Source organism: Vulpes lagopus, chromosome 16, assembly GCF_018345385.1.
Source record: "Vulpes lagopus strain Blue_001 chromosome 16, ASM1834538v1, whole genome shotgun sequence".
Classification (NCBI taxonomy): domain Eukaryota; kingdom Metazoa; phylum Chordata; class Mammalia; order Carnivora; family Canidae; genus Vulpes; species Vulpes lagopus.
Window position 1 is genome coordinate 30,805,317 of NC_054839.1, and position 25,963 is coordinate 30,831,279.

General features: G+C 35.0%; 1 protein-coding gene across 6 annotated transcripts in view; it reads right to left on the minus strand.

The window, feature by feature from the left end:
• Nucleotides 1-25,963, minus strand: part of SCEL (sciellin) — a 296,272-nt gene that overhangs the window by 251,897 nt on the left and 18,412 nt on the right. The window lies entirely within an intron of this gene.

The window sequence follows — 25,963 nt, forward strand, 5'->3', positions numbered from 1 at the left end:
GATACTTTTATGTTCCATTTAAATTAGCAGCATCCACAAATTTGATAAGCATGTCAGCCTATGTCTTTGCTAAATTGCTGATAAAAAGGTTGAACGCAACTAAAAATAAGAACCTTTTATATGCATTCATTTAAAAGAATTTGGGTACTTAATGTATACCAGACTCTATATTAATTGCTGAGGATGCAGAAATTGAGAAAGAATAGAATTTTGGTTAGTGCTAAAAGCTACAAAGAAGCAAAATACAGTAACAAACTAGGGGCTGGTCAGGATATCACAACTTTAGATAAAGAGACTAGGGAGACTCACTGGGCTAAATGCCAATGAGACTGTCCTGTGCATACCTGATGGAAAAGTGTTCCAAGAAGAGGGAAACAGGAAGTGCACAGGTCATAAAACTGAAATGAGTTTGACATTGGCAAAAAGTAAAGACAGACAATTTGGCTGGAACAGAATAAGCAAGGGAAGAATAATACTTGATGCATTTAGAGAGGTGGGCAAAGATCAGATTATGTAGGGATCTGTAGTCTCCAGTAAGGAGTTTCAATTTTATTCAAAATGCAGGGCCACCTTCTTCTATCATATCACTCATCTCACTGATCTATTTATAAATATAGCATTAGAACAATAACATTACTGTACTAACAATCAGCCTAGATAAAATCAAGAATCAAGACATTATGGAAATTATTCATGGGGACAGAATGAAATAATTTCAGTCAAACAAGAATTTAATCTGCCTGAGAAACCTATTCAATATAATCTACTTTACATGTTGGGGTTCTGCATAAGCAATCAAAAGAGAATTTACAAAAGCTCCCTACCCCATCTACAGATCTACTACCTCTGAACCCATGGACTCTTTCTTGCCTCCTATCACTATGGATGGATTATCTTCCTCCTGAGACCAACCTCCCACATGTGCATTCCTGCCTACCATCTCTCTCTTAATCAACATCACTTCCTCTCATGTGCATCTCACCTTTTACCTTTCTATAAAGTAATCCCCAGCAACATGAGACATGCAGTAATTTCTCCCATCTTAAATACAAATCTCTCTTGGTCCCTACATCCCTGTCCAGCTACCATTTCATTTCTCTTCCAGCTTTTAGCAAAAATTCTCACAAGAGCTGTCTATACTTACTGTTGTAATTGCTCTCTTTTCACTCTCTCTCAAACCCTCTCCAGTGATATTTTCCCTCCCACAGTTCTTATAGGATAGCTCCTGCCCAGGTCACTTGACTTGACTGCCTCACATATTGTTGGTTGTCCAGGCAACAGCCACTTCGTTTTATCAACTGTTTTGCTCATACAATAACCATGTGCATTAGGGGATGTGGGCCTTTCTCTAGCCTGCGGGTCAGAAATCATGATTAGGTTATAAGCCATTCACCATACCACCATGGCCTTTCCTGGTACCTGGCTTAGAAAGAACAGGTGTGTCACAGTTCTGGTCAGTGAAATCTCAGGGAGCTTTTGCTCTTATAATAAATTGAATGTACTAGTTTAGCTATTGCCCTAATGGTGGACATTAAACAGATTCCAATTTAGTCTTAATTATTAATCAGACAATGATAAATTTTTTTTTGCATGTAGGAATTCTGTTTCCATCCATTTTGTTGATCAGTCAGAATTCTGGAAGTCTTCTTTTCAAGAATGACTTTTCACTTCCATCCCCATTCTACTACCCTCTCATAGAGTTTTAAATTGTTTTTCTTTTAGCCCTCAAATCAAGTTCACTCCTCACTCCCACTACCCATTCTTAATCAGGTTCTCTGGTTCTTCACCTTCTTAGAAATAGATTCCTTTCCTTTTGGATACTCATCTCTCTAATAATACAATGGTGAGTATCATTAGTTGATAGTATCTATCTCCCCCATAAAATTGCAAACTCCATGAGGGCAAGAATTTTCTCTGCGTTTCTCATCATATTCAGCACTTGTCACAGTGTAGGAACATAGTGGTCACTCAATAATTATTGTTGAAGATAGGAAAGCAAGAAGGCAGAAAGGAACTTTCTGCACAATAACATATAAAAATGTTTCACATGCTGAAATGTATTGACTTCAGATATTCTGTTCCTTATAATGTGAATGAGTTCATTTTATTCAGATGATACATTAAATAAACTTTTCTTTATTATTCTAGGTAACAAAAAATTTTGGATAACTGCAACGAAAAACAGTGGGATGAGGGATTTACTGGACATATACTGAGGCATTTCACAGGATCAGGGGAAGAAGTGGACAACAAAACTACAGGAAGACAGGGTCAAAAGCAAATAGGAAACCTCACTGACAGTTCACATGCCTTATCTCTGGGCGTTGCCATTAACACAACAGGCTTCCACTCAGACCAGTTTGTGTGCTTCTCTCCTACAAGTTTCAAATTGTCAGAAGAGAGAGTATGATTGGCTCAAGTGTGTTTCCCTCTTGGCTGGAGCTTAGCAGTGGCATGTAGCATAGGCATGGCCACTAGAGGCCTGCCCCTGTGTTTTGATCCATTACTAGAAAACGGAAAACTATTATGAGCACAGTGTCCACCTCAGACGACATTCTCTTTAGATAAGAATAAAGAAGATGTTTATGGTATCCAGCAATCATCCAGACCAAGGGGAAGGGGCAATTTCAGGGGTGAATTCTGTAAACAAATGTTTTAATATAGACTTTTATTTATACTTATCATTTTTTCTTTATATTTATAGTTATATGTAATTTATATTTATATATAATTTAGCTTTTATTATGGAAATTTTCAAACATATAAAAGCAGAGAAAAAAGTACAATGACTCCCAATCTACCCATACTTCAACTTTAATAATTTATTTTTTCAATTTATTTCCTTATTTTATCTTCTCTGTATCCCCAAATTTGTTTCTTAGAGTATTTTTAAGTAGACTCCAGATATATATTTCACCTTATAAGTATTTCAGTATATATCTCTTTTAGATAAGGAATTTTAAAACCATAACCATAATAGCGTTTTCATACTGAACAAGGTTACAATAATTCTTTAATATTAGACGCTAGTAATGTATATCCAGTTCTGTAAGACTTGCTCTTGAGGCACCTAGATGGCAAAACTCAAATGTATTCTGACAGAGCATATAATTATATCATTGTTATACTGCTTTTCAGATACTTTATTAAGCTATTTCTAAAGCTATATAGAAAAACCTCATTCATTCATTTACCTTATGTCTTTAGAGCTCCCACTATGATAGTTTGCAGCTACATTGAGAGATTTCTTCATTATTTCAGGGTCAAATTGGCTCCAAAAGAAACATGAAGAAAGAACATTCTAGAGAAATATTTTTTCTCAATATGCTTCAAAACATATATATTTCCTAGTACTAATTAGAAGACAACATTAAAAGAATATTAAGATTATAGCCAAAGTTTACATTGCTATCAACTATATATTTCTTATGTTTGCAGAACCATGAATGTAAAAATTATTCATCATAACATAAAATATCTGATGAGTGTATGCTCCTAACTGAAAGGGAATGTTCCTTTTTAACAAAAAACACAATAGCAGTAATATTTTAAAATTACCTTATTCTTCTGTAAATCAAGAAATATATAAAGATCATATATCTCTGTCATTTCTAATAGTATTTTGATCTTTCTTATTACTCCTTAAACAATAAAAAAGTGGAGCCAGTGTGATTATCATTTGTTATTCACCCAAACATTTAATTCATATTCTTATTTACACAACCACTCTACTAGTCAAAGAGGTTCCTGAGCAAGTTTTATCTTGTATGGGAGGGCTGAGTCAATTAAACTCCTAAAACAATGTGTTAGAATGAATAAGGCTGGTTAATAATGGATCACTGAATCACTGGGCAGGAAACATCTTTGTTACATAAACAAACTTATAAAAATGGAGTGCAGAATAAGAAATTTGGTTTTCTCCACAAATTGCTGAAGTTCGTAATTTAAAATTATAAGTTGTTTCCTCAAGCATCCATCTCAGGATGCCTATCTTTTTTTTTTTTAATCTGAAAAGTATATTCACATTAAATAAGAAAAAAATTTGCTTTACAATAACAACAGTAAAATGCAAATTGTGATATTCATGGTTACTCAGAAAGTTATGGCCACCACCTCTTTCAGTTAGAATCCCAGCAAGATATGAGTAGATGAGTAATGAGAAAGTTGAATGGAAAGATCTTCAGAAGGGGTGGGCAGGGTTAAGGAAATCAACAAATGATAGTAAAGCTCCCCAAGGCTAAAATAATTGGGAGTCATTATCATCACTAGATTTGAAGGGGCCAGACGAGTAAGCAATTACTGGAAACTAAAGAGGGTTATAACTATATTTGTGGGAGGAGGATACTGACTAGCAGCTGTGGACTCAGGTAGAGGAAAGCAGCCATGATGTCCTGCAGAGTGGGAATGGTAAATAAATATCCTAGTCTCCCTCCTTCTGCCTTTCAGATTTCCTTCCAATTCCTCCTACTGGCTGAACTCAAATGGAAGCCGAAGGAGAGGGAGCAAATTGATACAGATCAGTCAGAGTAGGATGGAGAGTGGATCTTCAAGAGAAATGGTAAATATCCAACGCACACTTCCTTCTACCACTATATCTGCAGCTTGATTAGCCTTATATATTTTCATCAGTTTCTCTCATTCCTATAATGGTCAGATGAAGAAGCAATCGAAGAGGTATTTAGGAAGCTCTATCTAGATTCCAGCATTATATTAAACTCATAGAAAAATATAAAGAAGTATAAGACATAGATTCTGTCCCCAAGATAAAGCCTATAAAATAAATGGGAGCAGGATAATATATATAACAAGTCATAGATTATGAAAAGACTGAATATTTGGCTTTAGGCAAAACAAGGAATCTTCTTTAAGGCAGTTTTCACAGGTAGTATGTATGGAGTTTCAGGTTTTGCAAATTTTATAGATAACACAGGCAAAGGACATTATAGAACAAAGATGTTCTTTGAAAGTAACTGTAACCTAGTGTCCTTAGAATCAAGCTGATGGCAACCTGGAACATTGCTTAGCTTATTTTGCTGGGTACTTGTTCCAGAAGAGAAAAGGAAGCTAAAGAAGGAGAAATTGCCTATTCATTTCACCCATTTAATATGTACATTTCCCTAAAGAGTAAAGACTGACATAATACCTATTTTCAACATTTGTAGGGCTATCACATAAAAGCTAAACCCAACATCAACTAGTAAAGCCTATTCCCTCCATCTGAAATGCTTTTCTCACTTCCTCATTGTGCAAATTCCTATTATTCAAGACTTCACTCAAACACGAACTCTACATAGCTTTTCCTGAGTATACCTGGCAAAGCCAAAACTGCCTCTGAACTTTAACTCCTAAAATGATTAAAAAGAGTTATTTTCAACAGTATCCTGGTTTGTATAATTATTTTGAAAAAGCTACCTGGATTTTTTTAACTGTTTTATTCCAGTATAAAAATTTACATTTGACTTGCTTTGTTTAGGATCAAAAGCACTGCCCAGAGATAACTTTCCATGATAATGAAATTTTCCAAAAGAAAAAAATAAGAACTTGCAATAACCATTGTACCATCTAAGACAATAACTCTAAATTTGAACATATGAAAGCTTTTAATATAGCATTGAAAGAAAAACCTTCTCTAATTACATATCTCATCCTTCAATGAATAAAAAGCTATTATTCAACCATCGCTCATTTATCTTTTATGGATTTGTCATAGAAATAATTATGGTTGCCAATTTTTTGTCCTCTAAGCATACCTATGGGATCTAAGGACTTCATAACTTAACAAGTCATTATTGAGCCTGGTCAATTTTGAGAAAGACAACAGAAGTACTTGTAGCTGATCTATATATAACTTATTATTTGAAAAGCAATCATGAGGTTGAGGAATGTATCCTACATAGAGCAAAATAATCCAAACAGAATGAAAAGCTAAATAAAATAGGTACAAATATAAAGAAAAATATTTTTAATCTCAAATTTCCATTTAGGATTCTAAAAAGTATGACCATTAGGAATCCAAAACAAGTTGAAGATGAGGGAAAAGGTGAAACAGCTGCTATCTTATCCAACTTTCCATTTGAATTGAGTGTATGTCTAGTGTGAACACAGAACTATTCACTTAAAGCAGGTAAAAAGCCACAACTTCCAAAGAAATTTGGAAAGAAAACTCAAAGCTCTTCATTGATTCATCAAACCCTCTGGGCCAGATACTTCTCCATCTCCTACCCTGCTGCTATAATCTAGTGGGAGATATACTATGTTCGTCAAAATTATGTATGTTATAAACTGAGAGAGGGAAGCAAGGAGTTAGCATTTATTTATGGGCCAGGCACATTGTATTACAGAATCCTACTCAACCTTCACAACGACCCTATGAGCTAGGTATTACTCATCCAATTTTACAAATGGGAAACTAAAGGTCAGAGAATCAATGAATCACCAAATTTAACCTGCTAATAAGTGCTGAGGTTAAAATGCCAACCAAGATTTGACTCCAGAGTGCATCTTCTTTTCTCTATTCATTAAGAGATGAATCTTGAGGCACATGAGGAGAACTCAAGGCATCTCTGCATAAGTACCTTAGAATGTATACAGTATAAAAAACTGCCACACCTGGAGAGGTAAAGTGTGGTGGGAATACAGAGCCAGGAGTAATTCATTCAGTGTGGTGCCATTAAAGACCACGGATTGTTTGGGGAATGTGGAAAAGACCGATGAGTAAGTGGTACTAATGGAAAGTGAGATTGGGTCAAGCTATAAGAGTCTAAGAAGCATTTTTCAGCCTTGCCAACAAGGAGCATGATGATCTATTATGTACTGAAATTCAGGTTTCAGAAAATAATGGAAAGATTACAAAATATTAAGATAAAAATATTATTGTGTCCTACAGAGACCAAACCCTTCATTTAGAGAAAACCAAATGCCAAGCTTTTCTAATGCCAAGGAAGTTATTGTTATGCAAATCACTGTTGTATTTCTGTTAATTGGGGCTTGTTCTCAATGAAAGAGGAGGAGAAAAGTTTTTATCTTTAAAAATGGAAATTAAACCAATTTTAAAGTATACAATGAAACTCAACAAAATTGCAAAGTACGTTTTTCTGTAATTAACACTTTTCAGTGACCCCATTTTCTTTGTTGTCAGTATACAGTGTTCCCAACAATTAGTATTGTATCTTTTATCATTCAGTAATATTCAGTAATTCAGTAATTTTGTCTTTCAGTAATAGTAAATTCTCATCATTGGTTAAAACTTGTACAAAAGCAAACAAAAGTCCACATGCAAGATGAATAAGCATTTTAACACCATCAGAAATTCCTCCCAAGCCAAAACGTAAGCCTAGGATTAAAAAAAAATCCTGGTTGATTTGATCTAGAGTGAGTTCTGTAACCTCGGCTTGGTACTTAGGACAACCTCTGGAATCTGTGACCACAAAAACTGAAGCATTTTCCTCACACTCGACAATATCATCTAGTTTCTGTGGCTGGTCTTTCTTTCTTTCTTTCTTTCTTTCTTTCTTTCTTTCTTTCTTTCTTCTTTCTTCTTTATTATTTATGATAGTCACACACAGAGAGAGAGGGAGAGAGAGAGGCGGAGACACAGGCAGAGGGAGAAGCAGGCTCCATGCACCGGGAGCCCAAAGTGGGATTCGATCCCGGATCTCCAGGATCGCACCCTGGGCCAAAAGCAGGCGCTAAACCGCTGCGCCACCCAGGGATCCCCGTGGCTGGTCTTTCATCCCAATTCCTGTCTTCTGCTACTGGGACAGGGGCCCTTAATCCCTTCCTGGTAGGACTAGGGTTCTGAGATTTTTGCAAGTCTGGCCACCAGGGGAATGGACCTGGCAATAGAGTTCTGCAAATGATTAAACCTTTGCAAACCGTGATGCCAATTCTAGCCAGATGGTTTGTGTATCAATCACCACTACCACTATAGTCCTGCTGCCACGCCCACAAAAACTACCATTCACCCCACCCCCACCCCAACTGCCAACCACCTCTCATCAGGCTTCCTTCTCTTAATGGTAGGTACCCTGAGATGTCAGCAAGTCTCATATCAGATGGCTTCACTGTCACTGAGGTCATTCAACATTGATAAAAGTGATAAATGTAGGGATTTTGTGTTATGGTAATGATCGTTAGCATCTAAGTGAAGCACTAAGGCTAGACAGGGCTCGACCAAAATTATAGAAAAGTTGAATACTTCTAAAATCACCAACATTTGTAACTTTGTATGATTTATACCAAATATTCAACCTTTCAAACCCTGCTACTCAAAACATTTTTGCAACGGAAATAACTTTACTGTTAGCTATCAACCACTAACATCACAGGTTTTTTTTCTGCCATATTTTTTTTTTTGCTATATCATTTTTTTTCTTTTATTGAAATACAGTTCACACACCATAAAATGGACCATTTTTAAAGTGTATAATTTAGAGCAGCTGGGTGACTCAGTAGGTTAAGTATCTGACTCATGATTTTGGCTCAGGTCATGATCTCAGGGTCATGAGATTGAGCCCCACATAGAGCTTCACACTCAGTGAGGAGTCTGCTTCTCTCTATTTCCCTCTGTCCCTCCCTCCTCTTTCTCTTTCAAATAATTAATAAATCTTTTTTTAAGTACATAATTCAGTGGTTTTTAATATATTTACAAGGTTTTACAACCATTATTGCTACATCAAAAACAATGATTACTATGTACTACTAATGGATATAAATCAGTGCCACTGCCTTGATTTGTGCTGAGGAGCAGTGGTAGCCACTACGACTTTAGTATCATCTGTGCAAATGTCACCATGGTGACAAAAGCTAATAACATCTTAGCATCACCTTGAAAATAGTTTCAACTTTGCAGACTTGGCTGCAAGGCTCTCAAGGATCCCAGCTGTCCACACTTTGAGGAGTGAGTTCTCTTTGGAATACAATACTTCTTCTTTTTTTTTTATTTTTTTAAGATTTTATTTATTTATTTGAGAGAGAGAGAGGAGAGAGGAGAGAGAGGGAGAGAGGATGAACAGGGAGAGAGGCAGATGGAGAGGGAGAAGCAGACTCTCTGCTGAGCAGGGAAACTTGACTTGGGGCTCAATACCAGGACCTCAGAATCATGACCCATGAGCTGAAAGCAGCCAGACCAACTGAGACACTTAGGCACCTCAAAATAGAATACTTCTTAATGAGTTATTGATATTTATGCTATCAAGAACATTGAATATGAGAATGCTTTGAAGAGAAGTGGATTCTCTAAGTAAGCTCTAGAATTTAACCTCTCAATTTTCTCATCTATTCTTTCACTTCCTTTGCTATAGACACTGTTCAAGTTCAGACACCTATCACTTCATATGTAGAGAACTCCCTGGGCTGCTCACTTGTTTCTCTGCCTCCAAAATTTCCTTTCTCCAAATGCTTCTCTATATCAATTGCTGCAGATTATTATTCCTAAAGCCCATTTTGATCTCTTTGCAGAAATTTCTGTTAACTTTTCCTGTCTACCAAATAAAGTCTAAGTGCCTTCATTTGATTGTTGGGGTTCCCCTTGTTTTGGGTCCAACTTCGAGAATATTTTCCCCACTTATTCTCCATGCTTTCCATCCTCAAAATATACACTGCACTTTCCAACTTGTAGTTCATTTGTCTGAGCCACACCTTCCATGTCTTGGGCACTTCCTCACCTTTTAAACCTTCACATTCTGTGAAAAGGATAGATGCTTGTTTTCCCAAGAAATGTGGTAGTTAGGACACGGATTTAGGAACAAGGCCCAGCCAATCATCAGAATCAAACTCTAGGATTTTAAATCTGGAGCTAGGACATAGAGAGTCAGAAAAGAGGGTGAGGTAGCAGATTCATTTGGCAATATAAAGACAGGACAATGAAGCATACTCGTAGCTGTAGTAGCATCCAGTATCTAGGTGCAACAGTGGTAGCAGTGCCAGTACCAGAAGCATCTGGGAATACCTGGTGTTATCAGTGGCATCTGAGCTACAAGCTATAGAGCTCAACTCGTCATATTCCCTGGGTGAACTTGGCTGGAGTGACTGGTACTGACCAAGAGGAAATAGGGTTACTTGCTGCACAGTGAAGTCAAGTGGCAAAATCTATAGGCTCAAAATAAATTTCTATCTACTTTTGCCATGTAAAAGAGAAAGCATTGGAAGTTCAAGTAAAAGATTCATCTTCATCAGTTATTTTTGTGTAGTTTATTAGAGCTTAGAACTACTGAGGCCATAGTCACTATTTCAAAGGCCAAAAAGGTAAATCAGCTATTATTTTGTCACACACCACTGGTGAGGGCACAGAGGTGGCAAGTGACCTTACCATAGTTCCAGGAAAAGACAGTATTTAGGTCAATGGGATCACACTCTAAGTGCATAGTTCAGTGAATGAGTTCCAGTGTCTTCATATACATTAACCAGAGTCCATTGACTAAGTCTGTCCCTCAACCATAATCTGGCAGAAAATTCTAGTTTTTATTTCATGAATTTTGAATTGGCATTTATTTCCTTACTTCTTATATCAGTATATTATGGGAACAGAAACACTTCCTTCTATAAGGCTCACAGGATGGCTAACAAAAAAGACACCATATTAAATAAAACCTCTGCCACTTGGTTATTAGGTCTTTACTAATTTCTTTCATGTCCTAAATTTGCACTTGCTTCCATGGTTCCATTCACCTTTGGTTCCCACAAGTATACGTATGACTTAGCACTATGCAAACAACAATGCATTCGTCAAAACTTGTGTAATGTTCTGCACAGTAATTTTGAGAAAGCCCATTGCGAAGGGACAGATATCATTTAAAGTTTGGTAGTAAGAGTGTGAGAAGAGAGTTTAAGGCAGAGGGATTGAGTCCCACATTGGGCTCTTTATGAGGAGCCTGCTTCTCCCTCTCTGTGTCTCTGCCTCTCTCTGTGTCTCTCATGAATAAATAAATAAAATCTTAAAAAAAAAAAAACTAATTACCTCCCAAAGGCTTCATATATAAATAGCATCACAGTGCAAGGGTTATGGCTTCAGCATATGAATTTTGAGGTGACATAATTCAGTCCATAGGTAGCACAATGTTAAAAAAATGTTTTTATGATGAGCACTGGGTGTTATAATAATGAATTATTGAAAACTACATCGGAAACAAATGATGTACTATATGTTGGCTAATTGAGTTTAATTAAGAAATGAAAAACATTTCTAGGCCAATCTAACTATAGAATAATAATAATAAATGATAATCATGTTAAATTTAATACATTCATACAAGCTAAAGCTCTAGAATCTGATGTAATTCTCTAAAAAACATTAAAAGATCAGGGAAAATCCCATTTATTAGGACAGAGTTAGAAAATCAAGATTTTGCAATACCTAGGAAATGGCTTCTAATATTACAGAATGGAAGGCTGTTGGGAGAACAGAATATTCCCACAATGCCCAAGTATAACCCCTCAGATTATTTATTAATTCCAAAGGGCAAAATGTACCTTTACAAAGTGAAGACCTGGCAGTTGCCATTGAACTTAACAATCACACTAAGAATCATTAGTAGTGGGACACAACCTAACTTTATATACTTCCTGATTAGATGTGAAGTCACATTACACATGTTGTGAATGAATGATTCTTGACAAATAGGTGTAATCTTAATTCAATAAAGTCTAGACCTGAATTTCAGTCTATATGAAATACAGGGAATAAAGGAACAGAAACAATCAGGATATAGAATATACTGCATAAGACAAATGTCCTGGACTCTTCAAAAAGTCAATGTCCTGAAAAAGTGGGTTACAAATTGTTCTAAATTAAAAGAGACAACCATCAAATTCAATATGTCAAATTTAATATTTTAAGATATGCATCTATAAAGGACATGGTGGGGGCACCTGGGTGGCTCAGCAGTTGAGCATCTGCCTTCAGCTCAGGGCATGGTCCCATGGTCCTGGGATTGAGTCCCACATCGTGCTCCCTGCAGGGAGCCTGCTTTTCCCTCTGCCTATGTCTCTGCCTCTCTCTCTCTGTGTCTCTCATGAATAAATTAAATCTTTAGGGGAAAAAAAGGACATTGGGAGACTTTGAATATGGAGTAGATATTAAATTAAATAACATAAAATTACTATTAATTTTCTTGGGTATAAGAATGGCATTGGAATTAAATAAAACATTCTTAATCTTAGAGATTGTATGATGAAGTATTAAGGGGTGGAGTTTCATATGTCTGCAAATGACTTAAATATTTCAGCAAGAAAATGTATGCATGTATATAGACAGAAATATTTTAAAATTTAGCAACATGTTAATTATTGTTGAATTAATGGGAATATATTAATTTTTATATTATCCATTTTATTATCCATTGTATTATATTTTCTCTATATTTGAAATATTAAAATAAAAAGTTGTCAGAAAGATAAATTAATTTTTCACTTAAAAATAAATAATGCTAAGTAAACAATGTATATAATAAAGATGTAATAAATAAATAAATCATAATATAACTAACACTCATAAATATACCACCCAACCCAAGATCTAGAACACTAATAGTACTATTAAATCTACATATATGGACTTCCTGGGAAGATGGTAAAGTAGGAGGATCCTGGGCTCACCTTATCCCACAGATATAACTAAATAACATCCACATCAGTATAAATAAACCAGAAAATGACCTGAAGACCAACAGAACAGCTAAATGTAGAGAAGAGGCCACATTAAATAGGGTAGGGAGGGCGGAGACATGGTCTGGAGCCAGTGAACCCACAAGACTGTTCACAGGAGGGAGGGCTTTCTCAGTACGGAGAGGGGAACCCACACCAGGTAGCTCAGGCACAAGAGGGCCTACAGTGGAAAGATGAATATCCATAATATTTGGCTTTGAAGGCCAGAGGGGCTGGCTTTGTGAGTTTTTACAATCAGTGGGGCTTAACATCTGGAACTTTAAAATTCAATGGGTTGAGTCCTTACCTTTTAAGACACAGCACAACAAACAGCCCTGCAGAGATATATCATAGATGCAGGAGTTTGAAAAATGCCTGGGATATAACAGGAGGTAGATTTGTTTCCTAATCTCAGAGCATGTGCTGGAGTGGAGGGATTGTTGGTAGATTCAAGAACAAACAAGCTGTGAGTGCCATTTTCCTCCCCTGCCCCCAGCCTAAATACACAGATACCTGCAGGGAACCAGTGCAGTGCCAAAACTCTCCACCTAACTTGCTAACAGTGAGCTCCATCCCTGCATGCTTCTGTGGATCTGCCCCCTCCATCCCAGTGCCAAGAATTTCCTAAAGTGGCTCCAGGTCCCCTCCCACAATTAACCTGCACAAACCTGGCTAGTACCACATCCCTAAACAAAAACTGTAACAAGAGACAAAGAAGGACACTTAAAATGAAAGAGATGATCCAACAAGAAGATATAGCAATTGTAAGTATTTTTGCACCTAACACAGGAGCAGCCCAATACATAAAAATGAAATCAATAATAATACAGTAGTAGAGGACTTTAACACCCTACATATATCAATGGATAGATTATACAAACAGAAAATCAACAAGGACCAGTGGCTTTGAATGATACGTTGGATCAGATAGATCTAGTAGATATATTCAGAACATTCTGTCCTAAAATAGTGGAATACAGATTCTTCAAGTTCACATGGAACATTATCCATTCTCCAGAACAGATCACATGTGAGGCCACAAAACAAGTCTCAACAAATTCAAAATGATCGAAGTCTTATCATACATGTTTTCTGAGCATAACGCTATGAAACTAGAAATCAACTACAAGAAAAAATCTGGAAAGACCACAAACACATGGCGGTTAAATAACATGCTACTAAACAATGAATGAGTCAACCAAGAAATCAAAAAGAAAATTTAAAAAACACATGGAGACAACTGAAAATGAAAACACAGTGGTCCAAAATCTTTGGGATACAGCAAAAGTGGGTCTAGGGTGAAAGTTTATAGCAATAGAGGTCTATCTCAAAAAGCAAGAAAAATCTCAAATAAACAACCTAACCTTATACCTAAAAGAGCCAGAAAAAGAACAACAAACAAAATGCAAAACCAGTAGAAGGAAGGAAATAATAAAAATTAGAGCTGAAATAAATGGAATAGAAGTTAAAAAAATTGATAACATCAATGAAAACAAGATCTGGCTCTTTGAAAAGGTAAACAAAATTGATAAACCTTTACCCAGATCATCAAAAACATGAGAGAGATGACTCAAGTAAAAAAAAAAATCAGAAACCAAAGAGAGGAAATAACAACTGACACCACAGAAATACAATTATAAGAGATTATGTGCAAAAAAACTGGACAACCTAGAAGAAATAGGTAAATTTCTAGATACATATAAGCTCCCAAAACTGAATCAGAAAGGAGTAGAAAATTTGAACAGATGGATTGCCAGCAATTATATCAGTATCAAATAGTCTCAACAACCAAAATTCCAGGACCAGATGACTTCACAGGTGAATTCCACCAAATTTTTTTTTTTTTTTTTTTTACAGATTTTATTTACTTATTCATGAGAGGCACAGAGAGAGCCAGAGAGAGAGCCAGAGACAGGAGAAGCAGGCTCCATGCAAGGAGCCCAATATGGGACTTGATCCCAGGACTCCAGGATCACGCCCTGAGCCGAAGGCAGATGCTCAACTGCTGAGCCACCCAGGCATCCCAAATTCCACCAAATATTTAACGAAGAGATGATATCTATTTTTCTCAAACCAAAAAATAGAAGAGGAAGGAAAGCTTCCAAATTCATTCTATGATGCCACCATTACCCTGATCCCAAAACCAGGTGAGGACACTACAAAAAAAGAGAACTACAGGTCAATATCTCTGATAAACATAAGTGCAAAAATCCTCAACAAATATTAGCACACCAAATCCAACAATACATTGAAAATATCATTCACTATAATCAAGTGGTATTAATTCCTGGGATGCAAGTGTGGTTCAATATTTGCAAATCGATCGACATGATATATCATATCAGTAAGGATAAAAAGTATATGATCATTTCAATAGATGGAGAAAAAATATATGATGAAGTACAAGATTCATTTATGATAAAAATCCTCAAAAAATTAGGTTAAAGGGAACATACCTCACCATAATAAAGGCCATTTGTGAAAAACCCACAACAAATATCAAACTCAATGGCAAAAAACTGAGAGTTTTCCCCTGAGATCAGGATAAGACAAGGATGTCTACTCTCACCACTTTTATTCAACATAGTATTGAAAGTCCTAGTCAGTCACAACAATCAAACAACAAAATGAAAAAAGCATCCAAATTGGTAAGGAGGAGGTAAAACTTTCACTATTTGCAGATGACATGATACTATATGTAGAAAGCTCTAAAGATTCCATCAAAAAACTATTAGGACTAATGAATTCAGTAAAGTCCTAGGATACAAAATCAATGCATAGAATTCTGTTGTATATCTATATGCTAATTATAAAGCAGCAGAAATAGAAATTAAGAAAACAATCCCACTTATAATTGTACCAAAAATAATCAAATACCTAGGAACAAACTTAATCAAGGAGGTGAAAGACTTGTACTATGAAGATAATAAAACATTGACGAAAGGAATTGAAAATGTCAAAAACAAATGGAAAGATATTCCATACTCATGTATTGGGAGGATAAATATTGTTAAAATGTCCTTATTATCCAAACCAATCTACAGATTTAATGCAATCCCTATCAAAATACCAACAGTATTTTCCACATAACTAGAAAAAGTAATCCTAAAATTTAGATGGAACCACAAAAGACCCTGGATAAACAAAGCCATCTTGAAAAAAAGAGAAACAAAACTGGAGGTATCAAAATCCCGGGTATCAAGCTATATTACAAAGCTGTAGTAATCAAAACAGTATGGTACTGGCACAAAACCTGACACATAGATAAATGGAACACAATATAGAGCCCAGAAATAAATGCACAATTATATGGCCAATTAATCCTCAACAAAGAAGCCAGGAATATGCAATGGGAAAAGACAGTCTCTTCAACAAATCATGTTGGGAAAACTGGATAGCTATATTCAGAACAAGGAAACTGGACCAATTTCTTATTCCATACACAAAATACACAAAAACACATTCAAACTGGATTAAAGACCTAAATGTGAGACCTGAAGCCACAAAAATCCTAGAAGAGAGCACAGACAATAATTTCTCTGACATTGGTCATAACAACATTTTTCTAGATATGTCCCTTCTCTGAGGCAAGGGAAATGAAAGTAAAAATAAGTGATTGGAACTACATAAAAATAAAAAGCTTCTGCACAGTAAAAAAAAAAAACAACCAGTAAAACTAAAAGCCAACCTCCTGAATGGGAAAAGATATTTTTCAAATGACATATCTGATAAAGGGTTAATAGCCAAATTATGTAAAGGACTTATATAACTCAACACCAAAAAACCCCCCAAAAATCCAATTAAAAACAGGCAGAAAACCTGAATAGATATTTTTCCAAAGAAGACAACCAGATGGCCAACAGACACATGAAAAAATGCTCAACATCCTTCATCATCAGGGAAATGCAAATTAAAACCACAGTGAAATATCATCGCATACCTGTCAGAATGTCTAAAATCAATAACAGACACAAGTGTTAGAGAGGATGTGGAGAAAAAGTAACATTCATGCACTATTGGTGGGGATGCAGACTGGTGTAGCCACTGTAGAAAACAATAAGGAGGTTCCTCAAAAAAGTAAAATTGGAATTACTATATTAACTAGTAATTACACTACTGGATATTTACCCCAATAATATGAAAACAGTGATCTGAAAAGATATATGCACCCCCATATTTATTGTAACATTATTATATAAGCCAAATTATGGAAGCAGCCCAACACACACACACATACACACACACACACACACACACACACAAATATTATTCAGTCACTAAAAAGAATGAAATTTTTCCATTTACAACAACATGGATGGATCTAGAGGGTATAATGCTAAATGAATTAAGTCAGTCAGAAAAAGATGAATAACATGACTACTAATATGTGGAATTAAAAAAAAAGAAGGAAACAAACCAATAAATAGACTTTTACCAATAAAAAACAAATTGATGGTTACCAGGGGTGAGAGGATGCATGAAATAAGTGAAGGGTATCAAGAGTACATTTATTTTGATGAGCACTGAGTAATGTATAGACTTGTATCACTATGTTGTACATATATAACTAATATAACACTGTATGTTAATTATACTGGAATTAATATAAAACTCATCTACATATATGCTTCTCTCCATCCTATCCCCCAAATTCCCCAAGGATCTTGATATTTTTAATTTTAGCATGGAAATTTTCAAGTATATAAAACCCTAGACCCAGCATTGCAATTTTGGTTTTGCATTTTAGGTATTATCCTTAGAGAACTGTACTATTATTTGTAAAACCAGTAATTCCTCCAAGATGTACACTCTCCAGAAGTTAAATATGTTCTAAAGGATTATACTGTCACAGTATTTGGAGGAATAATATCAGAAGCAGAAATCTTTAAGGCAATTCTCAACCTTTTTATGGATGAACATACATTCTTACTTCAGTTGGAATCAGTTCTAAAAAACAGCATTATTTTGGATACAATATTTACCATACAAAATCAAATCTATGCTTAATATGAAAAACATATCTTATAACTAGCATCACCAGAAGAACCTGCTCTGGTGTTTTATTCAGCTTAATTCATTGTTATTGTGAAATAAGCTTGCAAAACAAATATGAAACCTAGTTCTCTGTCCTGAAAACCAGTTAGGTGGAAAGCAACTATGCGAGTCAGAAGACTGATACTCTTCTCATTTGATAATTAAGTTGCTAGCCTACACAGCCAAGGATGAATAAAAAAGAATTCTAGTTATAAATGAATTGAACCTCATAGAACATTGAATAATTAAGAAGAAGAAGCATTAAAAAAATAATAAAAGGAAAGAAAAACTTTAGAGTACTATTAGAGAGGAAATAAGAAAAGGAAGTGGGTTATAGATGGAGGGTTTTTATATATTAACTTGAGGTTTTACCTTTATTGAAGGAAACATAAGAGTTACCATTAAAAAAAGATAATATATTATGGGGAGAAACTGTTAAAGCATAAAGTAATTATATTTTCCCATTAATCAGTTTTCCATTGGGTCTCCAGATGCTCCCTCATGGTTTGACTTTGAAGGATGACAGACAGACTGTTGTACATCAATTATGTCCTGGATTCTTTCATATATCTTCTAATTTTCATAGCTCCAGAAGACAAGGATCATTCTCTCCATTTTATAACTGAGTTAGTTAAAGCTCAGAGAAGTTAAGTATGGGTACAGATCAGTACTAATAGGTGGTAAAAATAAATTTTGTGCTCAGGTTTCTCTGGTTCTAACTTAATGCTTTTTATTTTTGCTGGGCTAAACTACCACAATAGCCTAGGTATATGTTCATAAGTTAATCCTACCTTCATAAGATATGGGATTTCTGAGCTATTAACAAATGCAAAATTGAGCAACTGATTATTATCTAATCAAATCTGAAAAAAGTAGAACTTAATAGAATGAGCTTTTTAAAATTGCCAGTCATGGTTAGAAAAGAAGAAGAGTTCCCAGAAGACAAAGTATAAATACACGTGCACATATAACTACTTTAAATATATGTTTATATATACTTATAGATTTTTTAAAACACCACTCTAATAAAAAATGACAAAAACATTCATATATACATTTTGCCTATGGACCTTGCAAAATTATTTTAATGCTAGCAAGAGTGTTATGTCATAGGTGTTTCCATAATTGCTATTGGGAGTCAAAATTGACATTACCTTTCTTAAAAGCAATGCACAGTATGCACAAGCTTAAAAGAAAACCTGTCATCTAGTATTTCAACTCTTAGAAATCTAGCCCACCCAAAATAAGATTGGAGATCATGGCGAAATTTTATGAAGAAGGATGTATACTCAATCTTATTTATAAGGGTGAAAGAATGGAACAATAGAATAACAAAAAGGGAATTACTGAATAAAACATAGTACTGTCATATGTTCCTTATTGTATAGTCATTTAAATGAATTTCTCAAGTATTAATTTTATAAAAAATGATTATAACATAATTTTGAGTAAAAAAAGCAAGATAGAAAGTTGGATATACAGTATAATCATAAATATCTTTTAAAATATATACACATGCAGGAGAAATATTAAATAAAAATATACCAAAATATTAATATGTTATTTCTGAGTTGTATGATTATAGGTGAATTTTTATACTGCATTTCCAAAGTTTTCTATAAATGAGCACATATCAATTTATGGTAAAAATATAAATTTGATGTTTTAAATACAAGGTTACCCATCTTTTTTTGATGTAGTGGTAATGATGTTTCATATGAAAGAATACCGTCTCAATCCTTGGATTCATTTACTTTTAAAATTTATTTGCCCCTAATAGCATGTTGTATTTCTTTTGGGTCTAAATTTTGGAAATAAACAAGTATTTTTTTAAATGCTGGTTGTTCAACTAAAATGAACAGGGTAGTTCATTATGTACCTGGTTTATTGAGGAGTCATAATTCAGGAGAGGTATAAATAGAAGATGGCTTTATCTTCTTTAATCAACAATGCTCTGTTAACATCATCTTAAGCAAATTCCTTAAGATTCAGTCACTCTTCTCCCTTGCCTCCTCCTCAACTGTCAGCACAAATGGCTCTCTCCAGCTATTAGTTTTGTCTATATAGGTTTGCTAAAGGGTCTAAAATATGAAAAGGGATATTGTCTGCTCACTCAATCCTCTTTTCCATTTTTCTTCAAGGTATAGGTTTGATGGGACTGGGGCAGGAAGGGGGCACTGATCATATACAAAAGTGGTCCTTCCTTGTTGTCAATAATTGATCATAGATAACCTCTGTCCCTGGCACCCAAAATACTGATTCTCTCACGGTGTGCTCGTGTGAGTTCTTTGGCAACCTGTGAAGGACTTCACTACTACAAAAACCCCTAAACTGTGGAAGATCTGGCTCTAGGGGTACCTGGGTGGCTCAGTGGTTGAGCTTCTGTCTTTGGCTCAGGTTGAGATCCTGGGATCCTAGGATCTAGTCCCACATCAGGCTCCCTGCAGGGAGCCTGCTTCTCCCTCTGCCTTGGTCTCTGCCTCTCTCTCTGTGTCTCTCATGAATAAATAAACAAAATATTTTTTAAAAAGAGAGAGAGAGAGACCTGGCTCTAGTTCAGTCTCTTTGACCTACCCCCAACCCACAGCTCTTGCCACCTGTGGGACACCCACAGCCTCCAGTTACTGGATGCCCTTTCCCACAAGAAGTGATCCTATATGGCAACCTGAGTAGATGGCTCAAGTCCACTTCTATTCCACCCTGCTTAGTTACCCCATAGAAACTCATATATACCATCCTATGTGAAAGACTGATTGCATTAAGAGCACCAATTATTTTGGGGGGACTTTTTTCCCAGTTTAATTGAAAAATAACTGATGTATATCACCATATAAGTTTAAGGTATACAGCATGATGGTTTAATTTACATATATTGTTAAATGATTAGCACAGTAGATTTTGTCAACAACCATCATCTCCTATAGATACAATAGAAGAAAAGGAAGTTTCTGCTTTCTTTTTTTTTTAATATTTTATTTATTTATCCATGAGAGACACACACAGAGAGAGAGAGGCAGAGACACATGCAGAGGGAGAAGCAGGCTCCATGCAGGGAGCCTGACGTGGGACTCGATCCTGGGTCTCCAGGATCAGGCCCCGGGCTGAAGGCGGCCCCAAACCACTGAGCCAGCCGGGCTGCCCAGTTTCTGCTTTCAAGGAGAACTCTTCCAATCTACTCTTTTAACAACTTTCCTATATATCATACAGCCCAGTGGTAGCTACAGTCATGTTGTACATTAAATTACTAGCAGTTATTTATCTTATAACTGGAAGTTTGTAGCTTTTAACCACCTTCTTCCAGTTCGCCCTATCCCCTAATCCCACCTCTAGTAAGCACAAATCTGATCCCTTTTCTATGAGTTTGGTGTGTGTTTTTGTGTGTTGGGCGGGGGGTTGAATTTTTTTATTCAGCTCCAGGATCACACCCTGAGCTAAAGGCAGATGCTCAACCACTGAGCCACTCAGGTGTCTTGTTTTGTTTTTGAAGATTCCATGTATAAGTGATATCACACAGTATTTGTCTTTTTTCTGTTTGACTTATTTCACTCAGCATAATGCCTTAAGGTCCATTCATGTTGTCACAAATGGTAGGATTCTCTTGTTTTTTTATGGGTCAATAATATTCCATTATATTCCATAAAATTTCATTATATCTGTATATTTCATTTTCTCTATCTATCATCTATCTATCTATCACAATTTCTTCATCCATTCATCCATTGATAGAGAATTAAATTGTTCCCACATATTGGTTGTTGTAAATAATGCAGCTATAAACATGGGAGCACAGATATCTTTTCAAGTTAGTTTTTTTTGTTTCCTTTGGCTATATTCCCTGAAGTTGAATTGCTGGAACATATGGTAGTTCTATGTCTAATTTTTTGAGGACCCCATATTGTCTTCCATAGTGCCTATACCAATTTAAAATCCCACCAACAGTGCACAAAAGTTCCTTTTTCTCCACATCCTTGCCAGCATTTGTTATCTCTTGACTTTTTATGATGGCTATCTAACAGGTGTGAGGTGACATCTAATTATGGTTTTAATTTGCATTTGGGGGATGCCTGGGTGGCTCAGCAGTTCAGTGTCTGCCTTTGGCTCAGGGCATGACACGGGAGTCGCCAGATGGAGTCCCACATCGGGCTCCCTGCATGGAGCCTGCTTCTCCCTCTGCCTATGTCTCTGCCTCTCTCTCTCTGTGTCTCTCATGAAAACAAAATCTTTAAATAATAATAATAATTTGCATTTGGTGACTAATGATGTCGAGCATCTTCTCACACCTGTTCATTTATACACTTTCTTTTGAAAATGTTTATTTAGGTCTTTTGTCAATTTTTAAATTGGATTATTTTGTTTTCTTTGCCATGAGTTCTTTATACATTTTGGATATTAGCCCTTTATCAGGCATATTGTTTGCAATTTTTTTTCTCATTCTGTAGACTGTCTTTTCACTTTGTTGATGGTTTCTTTTGCTGTGCAGACTTTTGTTTAATGTAGTCCAATTTGTTTTTTATTTTGTTGTTTGTGCTTTACATGTGATTTCCAAAAATCATTACTGAGACCTATGTCAAGTGGTTAGCTTCCTGTTTTCTTCTAGGAATTTCATAGTTTCAGGCCTTACATTTAAGCATTTAATCCACTTCAAGTTAATTTTTGTGAGTGGTATAAGATAGGGATCAAGTTTCATTCTTTTACATGTAAATATCTAATTTTCCCAGCATCATTTTTTTCCCCATTGAGTATTCTTGGCTCCCTTGTCAAATATTAATTGACCATATATGCTTGGGTTTATTTTGAGGCTCTTAATTCTGTTTCATTGTTCTATTTGTTTTTATGCCAGTATCATACTATTTTAATTATTATTACTTCATAGTATAGCTTAAAATTAGGAAGAGTGATGCCTCCTATTTTGTTCTTCATTTTTAGAGTTTCTTTAACTATTTGGGGTCTTTTGTAGTTCAATATAAATTGTGGATGTGGTTTTTCTATTTCTGTAAAAAAAGTCAGTGGAATCTTGATAGGGACTACCATGAATCTATAAATGACTTTGGTAATATTGACATTTTGTTATTGTTGATTAATCCTTTATTAATTAATTCATTATTATCAACTCTTTCAACCCATGAACATGAGATATCTTTCTACTTATGCGCGTCTTCTTCAATTTTTTTCAGAGTAGAGCTCTTTCACCTTGTTGGTCAAATTTAAATTAAATTAAATTTCTTTTTCAGAAACTTTGTTGTTGGTGTATAGAAATGCTACTGATTTTTGTATATTTATTTTGTATCCTGTAACTTTACTAAATTCATTGATCAGTTCTAACAGTTTTTTAGTTTACTCTTTAGGATTTTCGACATATAAGTTCATGTCATCTGTAAATAGAGGCAATTTTACTTCACCCTCTCCAATTATGATGCATTTTATTTCTTTTTCTTGCCAATTGCTTTAGCTAGGACTTCCAGTACTATGTTGAACAAGGGCAGAGAAATGGGGAGCCTTGTCTTTTTCCTGATCTTAGAGAAAAAACCTTCAACTTTTTGCCATAGAGTATGATGTTAGCTTGTCATATATGATGTTAGCTGTGTTGAGATAAATTCCTTCTATGACTAATTTGTGAAATGTTTTGTTATCATTAATGACTGTTGAATTTTGTCAAATGCTTTTTCTGTGTCTATTGAGATAGTTATATAATTCTTCCTTTTCATTCTATTAATATGATGTATTACCTTGATTGATCTGTATATATTGAACCCTCTTTGCATCCCATGGATACCAGCTTATCATGCATGGTGAACAATCTTAATGTGCTGTTGAATTTAGTATAGTGTTTTGTTGAGAATTTTTGCATCGATATTCCTCAAAATATTGGCCTGCAATTTTCCTTTCTATCTAGTAGTGTCCTTGTATTGTTTCCCTCACATAAAATCAGAAGCAGGAAAATATAAAGGTGACAGCTTTACATCTCAACATTAACAAGCAGTGAAACTCTTAAAAATGGATGCTACTCTTAAAAGATAATGTAACAAATGACCTCATAAAGTAATGGCAGATATATCAGTATCTTTCCCACTCCAGACGGACAACTATTTCATTACAGCACAGCCAGGCAAAGCAATGGCAATACAAAGTTTCACTGAAAACAAAACAAAAACAGAAAAGAATCCTCCCATCCCCATTAACATTTTACTAGCAGGTCACCCTTTCTTCCATAAAGTTTGAAATGTAATTACAATAAATATGTTCAGCTTGGCATCTACTTCCTAGAGAATGCAAATCAACAAATAACCCAATAAAAAAGAGCAAAAAATTTGAATAGGCAACTCATTAAAAATGAAATTCAAAGTAGGTATACAAATACACACATACAGCACACACACATAAATAAAAGTATGTAAGGCAGAATGGAAGAAATCTACCCAAAACTATGATACTGAAGACCTTCTGAAGGAAAGAAAATGGAATTAGAATTCAGAAAATTAAGGCCATCTCCTCCCGAAAAGCAGGATTATTTACGGATGAAGGAAAAGACTATAAAGATCAGTGGCCTCAGTCATTGCAATGGTTAACATTTACTGAATGCTTAAGTGCTGAGCGCTGTTGTATGAGTTTCCATGAATTAGCTCACAACAATCCCATAGACAGGTACTACTTCTATCTTCATATTAGAAACGAGGTTATTGAGGGTCAGAGAGATAAGTAATGTGTCCAAGTTGTCTAAAAGAATCCATTCAAGCTCAGTTTAAAAGGTCATACATGGTTCAGAGATTATACTAAATGCCATTTTAAAATATAATGGGAAATGATAATAGAATGAAATACACTACTCAGCCATATCTTAATTTTGTGATCTTGGACACATTTTTTAACCGTTCTGGACATAGTTGCCTCATCTAGAATAGAGCAATTAGTACTTCATTATTTGCAATTATATTTTGGAAATGATATTTAAAACTATAGCATGCCATACAAATATGAGATATTGATCTTAGCTCATTTGTTACCAAAATTGAATTTTTAAAAAAAGAATAGCTATAAAGTATGATTTAGAAAATCCTAAATATAGAAACATGTAATAATTAGAGCCAAATATCAACTGAAAATTTATGTAAGCCAATTATTTTCATTCTTCCTTAGTCATGTACCTACCTAGCATGCATGCGTAGATGTATACCAGAAGATTTATAAGTAAATATGCATTTTATCAGAGCTGGTGATAAGTAATAAACTTTAAATGTCACTACTTTACAAGTTCATCCTCTTGGGAAAGAAATAGTAACAATGGATCAGCGTATTGAGGTTCTTTTTTACAAATAATTTATCACACTCATAAAGGATAAGATGCCATAGTGATAATTTCTGTGTGTAGAATAAAAGGGTAAGGATAAGAATGGGATGTTCTAATCGATTCTGCAAAATTCTGCCACACCTCTAGTTATCTTTATCCTCTCACATTTTAGCTCTCCACTTCAATTATTTCACTTTCTGCACTAGGACTGTTTCTTGCTGAATGTTAGTCATATTAAAGTAGCCAAATAAAGAGTACAATGGCCCAGAAGTATTTTGACTTTTTAAATTTATTAATTGGGCTATACCACAAACTCACAATAACAAGTTAACATCAAATAAGACAAACTGTTACTGTGGTACTCTAAAACTGTATTGTTCTATCACCAATTACATAAAGTATAGAATCATAGCAGTGGAATTTATATAGTATATAATACTCAATAGTTATCAGATATGTGGAATTATGAAAAGTAATAATTCTAATAAGTGAGAATCCATTAAATAACTATAATATTTTGAATACTGAAATTGTAATAGTACTACTGACCAATGTGTTTACAATTTTTAAGTATCTCATGCCACATTTTGAACTGGGAGATGCATTTTTCTTGAATATGACAGTAAGTTATAGTTTCCTTTGTACTATTTCATGTTTTTATGTGAGACTAAAGAAAGAAATTTAGGAGATGCCTGGGTGGTTCAGTGGTTGAGCATCTGCCTTTGGCACAGGTCATGATCCGGGGGTCCTGGGACTGAGTCCCGCATCAGGCTCCCCACAGGGGTCCTGCTTCTCCCTCTGTCTATGTCTCTGCCTCTCTGTGTTTCTCATAAATAAATAAACAAAAAAAGAAAGAAAGAAAGAAAGAAAGAAAGAAAGAAAGAAAGAAAGAAAGAAAGAAGAAAGAAAGAAAAAGAGAAAAGAAAAGAAAAGAAAAAAGAAAGAAAAGAAAAAAAGAAAAGAAAAGAAAAGAAAAGAAAAGAAAAGAAAAGAAAAGAAAAG